The sequence below is a fragment of the Eucyclogobius newberryi genome, unplaced genomic scaffold (assembly GCF_026437365.1).
Source record: "Eucyclogobius newberryi isolate DKJ021-1_F unplaced genomic scaffold, fEucNew1.0.hap1 SCAF_19, whole genome shotgun sequence".
Taxonomy (NCBI): domain Eukaryota; kingdom Metazoa; phylum Chordata; class Actinopteri; order Gobiiformes; family Gobiidae; genus Eucyclogobius; species Eucyclogobius newberryi.
This window is the reverse complement of record NW_027315823.1, coordinates 7,689,945-7,702,157: the sequence shown is the minus strand read 5'-3', so window position 1 is coordinate 7,702,157 and position 12,213 is coordinate 7,689,945.

Here is a 12,213-nt window from a genome sequence, read left to right as displayed (position 1 = left end):
GTTGCATTACCGCCAGACTTTATTCCTCAGACGTTTCGTAGTCCTCAGACTCTGTCGTAGTCCGTAAAAGTACTCCTCCCATTGCTTTGGCGTTACAAAGCCCATGAGGTCATGATGTGTTTTTGTGACTAGAATAGTTGTTGTGTCAGAGACCAACCGGCTTTATTCCAGGGAGACTCTTCTTCACCTTCCTCGCCCTCTTTGACGTTCGGTGCTTTGGAAGTACAAAGCCCATGAGATCATGGGACGTCTTTGTTGTTTTACAAAGCCCATGAGGTCATGGGACGTCTTTGTTGTTTTATCCTTTAGAAGTCCTTCTTCCATCACTTTGGCGTTTCTAGGCCCATGAAGTCCAAGCGCGTTAGAACATCCTCTTGCTCCTCATCCTCGGCTCAGTCTCCAACACCCCCCACCTCTATAAACGTTTACCCAGCCCTGTGCTACATAAGTAAGCAACCACAGCCTGACACAAACCCTGTGACTGGATCGCCAGAACGTTCCGCAGATTGAACTCCCGCCCATTATTCCGAAACCACAAGGCCAACCCGGCCCTTTCCCTATCATAAGCCTCACAGCAAATCAGCACATGCTCGACAGTGTTGCATTACCGCCAGACTTTATTCCTCAGACTTTTCGTAGTCCTCAGACTGTCGTAGTCCGTAAAAGTACTCCTTCCATTGCTTTGGTGTTACAAAGCCCATGAGGTCATGATATGTCTTTGTGACTAGAATAGTTGTTGTTGTTTCAGAGACCGACCGGCTTTATTCCAGGGAGACTCTTCTTCATCTTCCTCTCCTTCTTTGACGTTCGGTGCTTCCACCGTACAGCTTTATTCTTTAGGCTTCATTCTATAGGCTTTAATATTTCCACTGATGTCGCTGCTTGGTAGCCGTGCGTCTACGAGACTGGACGAGGACAGGAGACCACCCCCACCCCCATCTCGTCACTCTGATCACTCTGACTCCCCAAAAGCAGACCCCCATCACTCCGACTCCCATTTAGCGCCTTTAGCCTGTTTTCTATACCTGCCCAATCAAGCTCCTTTGTTCCAAGGAATCTCCCTGCAGCTTTAGCAATGATCCTGATCCTTTCAGTTCTGCTTTGAGTCTGAGCAGCACAGTTTACAACATCCACCATAAAGAGTACAAAATCCTCTCTATCCACAACCAGGGTATTCTCACTAATTCTGGATCCTGCACACTTGGGACCTCCACTCTTGAAACCTTCACACTTCTTGGGAGCCACGCTGGCCTTTCTCATTTCGCCCTGGCTGGGAGCAGCGCTGGCTCCTCTCTGTATTTACTCTAAACTCGTTACTTGAAACTTTCTTGACTGCATCTGCATAGGATATACCTTGAGAGACCTTTATTTTCTGCACCTCAGCAGCTCTTTTGCTAAACCTGCATCCCCCGTAGGCAGAGCTATGTTCTTCCCCACAGTTACAGCACTTCAGTTTTGCTCCCACGTCACACTTCCCATACTCGTGATCTCCTGCACATTTACCACATCTTTGCCTCCCTCTACAGACCGCTGCAATATGCCCAAAGCGCTGGCACTTAAAGCAACGCAGGGGCGGTGGAACATATGGCCTAACGTCATGGCACATGAACCCAATGAACACCTTACTAGGCAGGCACCTCCCTTCAAGTGTTACCATTACCGACAAGCTGTCACATCTTACCCCAGACCGGGTCACCTTCAACCGCCTAGCGTCCACCACCGTAGCTCCAGTCAAATTCTCCTTAACTTCATCCACAGACGTCGCCGTAGGGACACCTACGATAACTCCTCTGACCGTGTTTCTTTCAGCATCAGACACAAGAATGTCCTTTCCACCCAGACGTTTAGTTCCAATCGCCTTCCGTTGCTGAGCCGCGTCCTTGCACACGACCAGCAGCGAGCCATCTCTAAGGACACTCGCACTCTTGATCACTCCCACAGCTACAGTTAGGCTCTTTGACAATGCCACTGAATTCCACTCCTTAAAGGATGCACTATCCTGTGCAAGCTTTATGATCACCTTACAGTCTCTGCTCTCACTCCGGATATCAATAGCTTCAGCCTCATCCTGCTGCTCATTCCCAGAACCCTCGGACGAGCTAAGGGACTTTTTACATTTCCGGGCACGTGCAGGCAGAAAAGGCTGCTCCTCCACGCCGTCCAGAATGTCTTCGACCACCGATCCACTCTCCTCCGCCATCTCCCGTCTCTCTAATGTTTTACACTAATAAAGCCTACCCTTGGAATTAGACATGTGATGTATTCTCTTTGAAAGCGCGCGCTAATGTTTGATCTTATCTCATTTATAGAATGTAGTGTTATTTACGGCTCCTTTTGGCAAAGATAAACTCTAAAAGCTAAACTCCAGGCTTGTTGCCAAATTACTACTATCTTGCCACTGTAAATTTTGTTGCAAAATCTTTTGTTTGTTTGTTTGTTTTCTTGACAAATATTTACTGCAATACTATATTTGTTAAAAGTTCTATGATCCAATATAATCCAATATTCTAATGTAAAGAAATTGACGGCCAGATTTGGACCAGTCTGTGATTTGGACACTTGGGGGCGCAGTCTTATCACCATTGCTACATTTCTCTTAACAACTCAATTGGATTAAAATGCATATGACGGGGTCTTTGCAATTATTTGTTTGGTGTAATAATCCCTATATTAAACATGTATCATAGCATTAGTCACTAAGTTCCAGTTTAAATAACATTTGAAAGAAAAAGAGGAAGTAGAGCCGAATTCAAACAGAATCCTTCTATTTGTCATTCAACAATTTACACAGTTTAGACCCTAACCCTAACCCTTTAAACTATAACTAAACAAAACGAATCATGTATTATTATTATTTATCAAAATCATAACTATTTGTGTATATGGATTTGGGCCAATATGGTTGCTATAACGGTTACCTCTGTGTAAATTAAAATATATAAATAATATGTGTACTGGTAAATAGTTTCAAACCATCTCGTTATGGCATGAGAAAAAGCACATTAACCATTGATCCACGATAGTAACAAGGAACATATTTTCTGCTCAGTGGCGCCCCGTGTGGCCGTGGCCCATGTAGATCTCTCCAGGTCGATGGACCCAGATGAAGAGTATGTGGGAGCCCAGTCTGCACTCTCAGCACAGGCAGTGAACATGAGCTGTCAGGGGACTATTGACAGTCTGGAGAGCACGGTGACATTTACCTCTTCCTGTCTGTGATGGAGGGCGGAGCACAATGATCGCAGGAGACTCTTTCCTACCCTTTTCTCATTGGGTTAGGGTCTCATTGGCCTACATGCAGCGCCTTACTTCCGGGTAATACTAGCAAATAGCTGTAAAAATCATAAGGCTTAAATGTGTTAAATGAGATGTAAAGACAAGGAATGTGAAGATTGCAGCGTCCAGCCTTTATTCCAGATGACAAATAGAAGGTTTGAAACTGATAATCAATAGTCTTTGGCGGTTCATGAAGTTTAGGAACCACAGGGTGATTATGAGGACTGGATTTCCTTCTTCTTCTTGGGACAATAAAGGAATATCTTATCTTATCTTATCTGCAGGAACCCTGCAGGACACTCTGTCCGCTCTGGAGAGCAGCTTCAATGAGAGACTGATCCACCCTCGCTGTATGAAGGAAAGGTTTCACAGGTCTTTCCTTCCTGCTGCTGTCAGACTTTATAACAAACACTGTTAGTCCTGAACACTCGCAATACTGACCTAACCATGTGCAATTCCGTCATATGTGCAATTACTGTCGTGACACATATTCATTTGCAATTACTGTCATGATCACATGCAATGGTATTTATGTATTTATTTTTATCTTTATTATTTTTCCCCTCCATCCCTTGTTGGGTTTTTTGTCTATAGGAGTTTTTGTTTATAAGATAAGATAAGATATTCCTTTATTGTCCCACATGGGGAAATTTCATTGGTGCGACGCAGGAAGATACAGAGGTAGATACAGAAGAAAAGAACAGATTTCAGACATTTCAAACACTTTCAGTAGAATATCTCCTATAAACAAAAACTCCCATGGACAAAACCCAATAAGGGATGGAGGGGAAAAAATAATGTTTATAGGAGATCTTCTACTGAAAGTGTTTTTTCAAACTTCCTATAAGTGATCTGTTCTTTTCTTCTGTATCTACCTCTGTATCTTCCTGCGTTGCATCCATGAAATTTGTGGGACAATAACTGAATATCTTATCTTATTTCCCCATGTGGGACAATAAAGGAATATCTTATCTTATCTTATCCTCCAGACTTTACTCTCGGTAATTTGTCTCCCCGTCCGACCTCATTCTTTATTCTTCACTTTATTCTTCACTTTATTCTTTACACTTTATTCTTTAGGCTTTATTCTTTACTTTATTCTCAAGGCTTTATTCTTAAAACTTTATTCTTTAAGCTTTATTCTTTAGGCCTGACTTTATTCTTTAAGCTTTCGAGGACTGGGTCAATGGGTTGAGTGGGACTGATTGGGCAGATGTAGAAAACAGGCTAAAGGCGCTAAATGGGAGTTGGAGTGATGGGGGTCTGCTTGTGGGGAGTCAGAGTGATCAGAGTGACGAGATGGGGGTGGGGGTGGTCTCCTGTCCTCGCCCAGTCTCGTAGACGCACGGCTACCAAGCAGCGACATCAGTGGAAATATTAAAGCCTATAGAATGAAGCCTAAAGAATAAAGCTGTACGGTGGAAGCACCGAACGTCAAAGAAGGAGAGGAAGATGAAGAAGAGTCTCCCTTGAATAAAGCCGGGTTGGTCTCTGAAACAACAACTATTCTAGTCACAAAGACATATCATGACCTCATGGGCTTTGTAACACCAAAGCAATGGAAGGAGTACTTTTACGGACTACGACAGAGTCTGAGGACTACGGGAGATGGCGGAGGAGAGTGGATCGGTGGTCGAAGACGTTCTGGATGGCGTGGAGGAGCAGCCTTTTCTGGCTGCACGTGCCCGGAAACGTAAAAAGTCCCTTAGCTCGTCCGAGGGTTCTGGGAATGAGCAGCAGGATGAGGCTGAAGCTATTGATATCCGGAGTGAGAGCAGAGACTGTAAGGTGATCATAAAGCTTGCACAGGATAGTGCATCCTTTAAGGAGTGGAATTCAGTGGCATTGTCAAAGAGCCTAACTGTAGCTGTGGGAGTGATCAAGAGTGCGAGTGTCCTTAGAGATGGCTTGCTGCTGGTCGTGTGCAAGGACACGGCTCAGCAACGGAAGGCGATTGGAACTAAACGTCTGGGTGGAAAGGACATTCTTGTCATGCTGAAAGAAACACGGTCAGAGGAGTTATCGTAGGTGTCCCTACGGCGATGTCTGTGGATGAAGTTAAGGAGAATTTGACTGGAGCTACGGTGGTGGACGCTAGGCGGTTGAAGGTGACCCGGTCTGGGGTAAGATGTGACAGCTTGTCGGTAATGGTAACACTTGAAGGGAGGTGCCTGCCTAGTAAGGTGTTCATTGGGTTCATGTGCCATGACGTTAGGCCATATGTTCCACCGCCCCTGCGTTGCTTTAAGTGCCAGCGCTTTGGGCATATTGCAGCGGTCTGTAGAGGGAGGCAAAGATGTGGTAAATGTGCAGGAGATCACGAGTATGGGAAGTGTGACGTGGGAGCAAAACTGAAGTGCTGTAACTGTGGGGAAGAACATAGCTCTGCCTACGGGGGATGCAGGTTTAGCAAAAGAACTGCTGAGGTGCATAAAATAAAGGTCTCTCAAGGTATATCCTATGCAGATGCAGTCAAGAAAGTTTCAAGTAACGAGTTTAGAGTAAATACAGAGAGAGGAGCCAGCGCTGCTCCCAGCCAGGGCGAAATGAGAAAGGCCAGCGTGGCTCCCAAGAAGTGTGAAGGTTTCAAGAGTGGAGGTCCCAAGTGTGCAGGTTCCAGAATTAGTGAGAATACCCTGGTTGTGGATAGAGAGGATTTTGTACTCTTTATGGTGGATGTTGTAAACTGTGCTGCTCAGACTCAAAGCAGAACTGAAAGGATCAGGATCATTGCTAAAGCTGCAGGGAGATTCCTTGGAACAAAGGAGCTTGATTGGGCAGATACAGAAAACAGGCTAAAGGCGCTAAATGGGAGTCGGAGTGATGGGGGTATGCTTTTGGGGAGTCAGGGTGATCAGAGTGACGAGATGGGGGTGGGGGTGGTCTCCTGTCCTCGTCCAGTCTCGTAGACGCACGGCTACCAAGCAGCGACATCAGTGGAAATATTAAAGCCTATAGAATGAAGCCTAAAGAATAAAGCTGTACGGTGGAAGCACCGAACGTCAAAGAAGGAGAGGAAGATGAAGAAGAGTCTCCCTGGAATAAAGCCGGTTGGTCTCTGAAAAAACAACAACTATTCTAGTCACAAAGACATATCATGACCTCATGGGCTTTGTAACACCAAAGCAATGGAAGGAGTACTTTTACGGACTACGACAGTCTGAGGACTACGAAAAGTCTGAGGAATAAAGTCTGGCGGTAATGCAACAATTGGATGCCAACCGCCATAAAACAACAACAACAACAACAACAACAACAACTACGAAAAGTCTGAGGAATAAAGTCTGGCAGTAATGCAACAATTGGATGCCAACCACCATAAAACAACAACAACAACAACTACGAAAAGTCTGAGGAATAAAGTCTGGCGGTAATGCAACAATTGGATGCCAACCGCCATAAAACAACAACAACAACAACAACAACAACAACATGTTCTGTCTTCAGAGCCACACTTTGATGTGACATAGGGCCAGGGCTGATGACAGAGACATATCCTGTCACCGTCCCACAGTGAAGGTCTAGTATTCTGCTGCTAACAGTGCAGGACGCTCAGTCTGGTCCCACAGGTCGCGTGGACAGGAGAAACACAGCTAAATCAATAGTAATGTGTGTAATGCTCTCCCGGGACCCTCTCGTGTTTGTGGGCTTGAGCTCTGGTCTAATGGGCTCTTTCAGCTCTCAGCAGCTCAACAACACCTCTGACTCTGTTCTTGCTCTATAGGTTTGAATCCACACAAAAACACAATGGGACCTTTTAATGTCCGGACTTACTCATTTCATTTCATTAGTTCATTGTCAAGGAAAATCCATGAGACGAGTGTTCTTTGTGAATAATTGGTTAAAGCCAGACCCTGAACTGCACCATCTGTTCTTTGAAGCTCGTGGAACAATAAGACGGTAAAAGCCTCCTGGAAGACTGTATTTTTGCAGTTAAAGGGACAAAATTAAATAGGACTAAAACTGTGAGGAGACCTTGCTCAACACCCGGTCTGGAGAGACGGGAGATGGCGGAGGAGAGTGGATCGGGGATGGAAGACGTTCTGGACGGCGTGGAGGAGCAGCCTTTTCTGCCTGCACGTGCCCGGAAACGTAAAAAGTCCCTTAGCTCGTCCGAGGGTTCTGGGAATGAGCAGCAGGATGAGGCTGAAGCTATTGATATCCGGGGTGAGAGCAGAGACTGTAAGGTGATCATAAAGCTTGCACAGGATAGTGCATCCTTTAAGGAGTGGAATTCAGTGGCATTGTCAAAGAGCCTAACTGTAGCTGTGGGAGTGATCAAGAGTGCGAGTGTCCTTAGAGATGGCTCGCTGCTGGTCATGTGCAAGGACGCGGCTCAGCAACGGAAGGCGATTGGAACTAAACGTCTGGGTGGAAAGGACATTCTTGTGTCTGATGCTGAAAGAAACACGGTCAGAGGAGTTATCGTAGGTGTCCCTACGGCGACGTCTGTGGATGAAGTTAAGGAGAATTTGACTGGAGTTACGGTGGTGGACGCTAGGCGTTTGAAGGTGACCCGGTTTGGGGTAAGATGTGACAGCTTGTCGGTAATGGTAACACTTGAAGGGAGGTGCCTGCCTAGTAAGGTGTTCGTTGGGTACATGTGCTATAGCGTCAGGCCATATGTTCCGCCGCCCCTGCGTTGCTTTAAGTGCCAGCGCTTTGGGCATATTGCAGCGGTCTGTAGAGGGAGGCAAAGATGTGGTAAATGTGCAGGAGATCACGAGTATGGGAAGTGTGACGTGGGAGCAAAACTGAAGTGCTGTAACTGTGGGGAAGAACATAGCTCTGCCTACGGGGGATGCAGGTTTAGCAAAAGAGCTGCTGAGGTGCAGAAAATAAAGGTCTCTCAAGGTATATCCTATGCAGATGCAGTCAAGAAAGTTTCAAGTAACGAGTTTAGAGTAAATACAGAGAAAGGAGCCAGCGCTGCTCCCAGCCAGGGCGAAATGAGAAAGGCCAGCGTGGCTCCCAAGAAGTGTGAAGGTTTCAAGAGTGGAGGTCCCAAGTGTGCAGGTTCCAGAATTAATGAGAATACCCTGGTTGTGGATAGAGAGGATTTTGTACTCTTTATGGTGGATGTTGTAAACTGTGCTGCTCAGACTCAAAGCAGAACTGAAAGGATCAGGATCATTGCTAAAGCTGCAGGGAGATTCCTTGGAACAAAGGAGCTTGATTGGGCAGGTATAGAAAACAGGCTAAAGGCGCTAAATGGGAGTCGGAGTGATGGGGGTCTGCTTGTGGGGAGTCAGAGTGATCAGAGTGACGAGATGGGGGTGGGGGTGGTCTCCTGTCCTCGCCCAGTCTCGTAGACGCACGGCTACCAAGCAGCGACATCAGTGGACATATTAAAGCCTATAGAATGAAGCCTAAAGAATAAAGCTGTACGGTGGAAGCACCGAACGTCAAAGAAGGAGAGGAAGATGAAGAAGAGTCTCCCTGGAATAAAGCCGGTTGTTGTTGTTGTTGTTGTTGTTGTTTTATGGCGGTTGGCATCCAAGTGTTGCATTACCGCCAGACTTTATTCCTCAGACTTTGTCGTAGTCCTCAGACTCTGTCGTCGTAGTCCTCAGACTCTGTCGTAGTCCGTAAAAGTACTCCTTCCATTGCTTTGGTGTTACAAAGCCCATGAGGTCATGATATGTCTTTGTGACCGGCTTTATTCCAGGGAGACTCTTCTTCATCTTCCTCTCCTTCTTTGACGTTCGGTGCTTCCACCGTACAGCTTTATTCTTCAGGCTTCATTCTATAGGCTTTAATATGTCCACTGATGTCGCCGCTTGGTAGCCGTGCGTCTACGAGACTGGGCGAGGACAGGAGACCACCCCCACCCCCATCTCGTCACTCTGATCACTCTGACTCCCCACAAGCAGACCCCCATCACTCCGACTCCCATTTAGCGCCTTTAGCCTGTTTTCTATATCTGCCCAATCAAGCTCCTTTGTTCCAAGGAATCTCCCTGCAGCTTTAGCAATTATCCTGATCCTTTCAGTTCTGCTTTGAGTCTGAGCAGCACAGTTTACAACATCCACCATAAAGAGTACAAAATCCTCTCTATCCACAACCAGGGTATTCTCATTAATTCTGGAACCTGCACACATGGGACCTCCACTCTTGAAACCTTCACACTTCTTGGGAGCCACGCTGGCCTCTCTCATTTCGCCCTGGCTGGGAGCAGCGCTGGCTCCTCTCTCTGTATTTACTCTAAACTCGTTACTTGAAACTTTCTTGACTGCATCTGCATAGGATATACCTTGAGAGACCTTTATTTTCTGCACCTCAGCAGCTCTTTTGCTAAACCTGCATCCCCCGTAGGCAGAGCTATGTTCTTCCCCACAGTTACAGCACTTCAGTTTTGCACCCACGTCACACTTCCCATACTCATGATCTCCTGCACATTTACCACACCTTTGCCTCCCTCTACAGACCGCTGCAATATGCCCAAAGCGCTGGCACTTAAAGCAACGCAGGGGCGGCGGAACATATGGCCTGACGCTATAGCACATGTACCCAATGAACACCTTACTAGGCAGGCACCTCCCTTCAAGTGTTACCATTACCGACAAGCTGTCACATCTTACCCCAAACCGGGTCACCTTCAAACGCCTAGCGTCCACCACAGTAACTCCCGTCAAATTCTCCTTAACTTCATCCACAGACGTCGCCGTAGGGACACCTATGATAACTCCTCTGACCGTGTTTCTTTCAGCATTAGACACAAGAATGTCCTTTCCACCCAGACGTTTAGTTCCAATCGCCTTCCGTTGCTGAGCCGCGTCCTTGCACACGACCAGCAGCGAGCCATCTCTAAGGACACTCGCACTCTTGATCACTCCCACAGCTACAGTTAGGCTCTTTGACAATGCCACTGAATTCCACTCCTTAAAGGATGCACTATCCTGTGCAAGCTTTATGATCACCTTACAGTCTCTGCTCTCACCCCGGACATCAATAGCTTCAGCCTCATCCTGCTGCTCATTCCCAGAACCCTCGGACGAGCTAACCGGTTGGTCTCTGAAACAACAACAACTATTCTAGTCACAAAGACATATCATGACCTCATGGGCTTTGTAACACCAAAGCAATGGAAGTACTTTTACGGACTACGACAGAGTCTGAGGACTACGACAAAGTCTGAGGAATAAAGTCTGGCGGTAATGCAACACTTGGATGCCAACCGCCATAAAACAACAACAACAACAACAACAACAGATGTCTGAGGAATAAAGTCTGGCGGTAATGCAACACTTGGATGCCAACCGCCATAAAACAACAACAACAACAACAACAACAACATATAATAATAACGCTGACCATTGTACCTCTGCCCACTCCTCAAATTCTGCACAATAACATCTTTGTAATGGATAGCAGAGGGCGCGGACCTGTCTCAATCGCAGAGCCGAGTTATTACAAGCAGAAATGATATTGAACCGGCCTCTTTATGACCTGCTCGCAAATGGACTGTCACGTGGGAGCAGTGAGGTAATCGTGAGGAAGGACCCCGCTAATGAGCTATTGACATTTTCCAACGTAAGTTCCAACACCACACGGAGGGGGCAACGACCTCAGAACAGGGATGTAGCAAAAGCAGTAGAATATATGGAGATTATGAATGCATGTCCCAGAAGAGGCGTGAATACGTTTTGGGCTGATGGCTCAATAATGAAACCATGCATTAAATCTAATGGGAGAAATAAACAGACATTTTACATTATGTGCAGAAATAATGCAAATAGTCAAAGGCATGAATCAAAAACAGTTAAAATGAATCAAATGTTTAATCCCTGCCATGTACAATTCTAATACAGATAACAGAGCGCTTACCATATGTCCCTAGTCAAACGTGACGGCGACTTACACGGGCGTTCCAGAATTGCGCCCTTTCCCTGTGCGCTCAAACAATTTATAATTTTTCATATGGGGCGTGATATAAAGGTTGACGCCTTCTTTCAGTTTTCTTACATTCGCCGTTCTATCGCACAGAGATGTCCTTGGGCTTGGGTCAGCAGCTTTCTCCCTGAGGCCAGTTTCTTAGACTTAGAATTACTCAAATTAATACAATCTAAAGTTAATATAGTTGGTATTCCCTTATGTCAAAGTACAGTTTTAACACAATTAAGTAAAGTTAATATTTGGTATTCCCTTCAATACCCTGGTTTTAATCACAAGGCAATAAACAAGGCTGTCTGAGAGGTTATTTAGGAGCAGAGAAGGAAAAGTAGCAGAAAGAAGAGCAATATATATTATCTACCACCGTTACTAAACACTGATAGATTAAAACATTGCACTATACACACTTAAATAACTTAAATAACTTAATTGCAAACCGATTTCTGCCCTTTTATCTGCAACAACCCAATGTTCCATGAGAACATTGGGTTATGGTAGTTTTTCTTAAATGCAACTATTGTTCTTGATTCTTTGGTGTAATTATCCAAATCCTGAATCTTTTGTGTTCCTCAGAAATGTTCTTCCGCGTATCCGGGGCCGGGACCCTGGGGGACTGCGATCCACAGTCTTTTGGTCATGGTCCCACACAACCTCATGACCATAGGTGAGAGTAGAACGCAGAGTGACCGGTTAATGGACTTTGGATTCACAGACCCAGCACTCTGAGAGGACACGCCTCTTTCTGCGCTCAAAAACCGTAGCCTCGGATTTGGAGGTGTTGAATTTCATCGCCGCCCCTTCACACTCTGCTGCAAAACGTCCCAGTGTGATGTGTAAAAAAGATTTACAATATGGAACAAACACATTACTACGCTAGAATTTATGCATATAAGATAAGATAAGATATTCCTTTATTGTCCCACATGGGGAAATTTCATTGGTGCAACGCAGGTAGATACAGAGGTAGATACAGAAGAACAGATCACTCATAGGAAGTCTGAAAAACACTTTCAGTAGAAGATCTCCTATAAATAAAATCTCCCA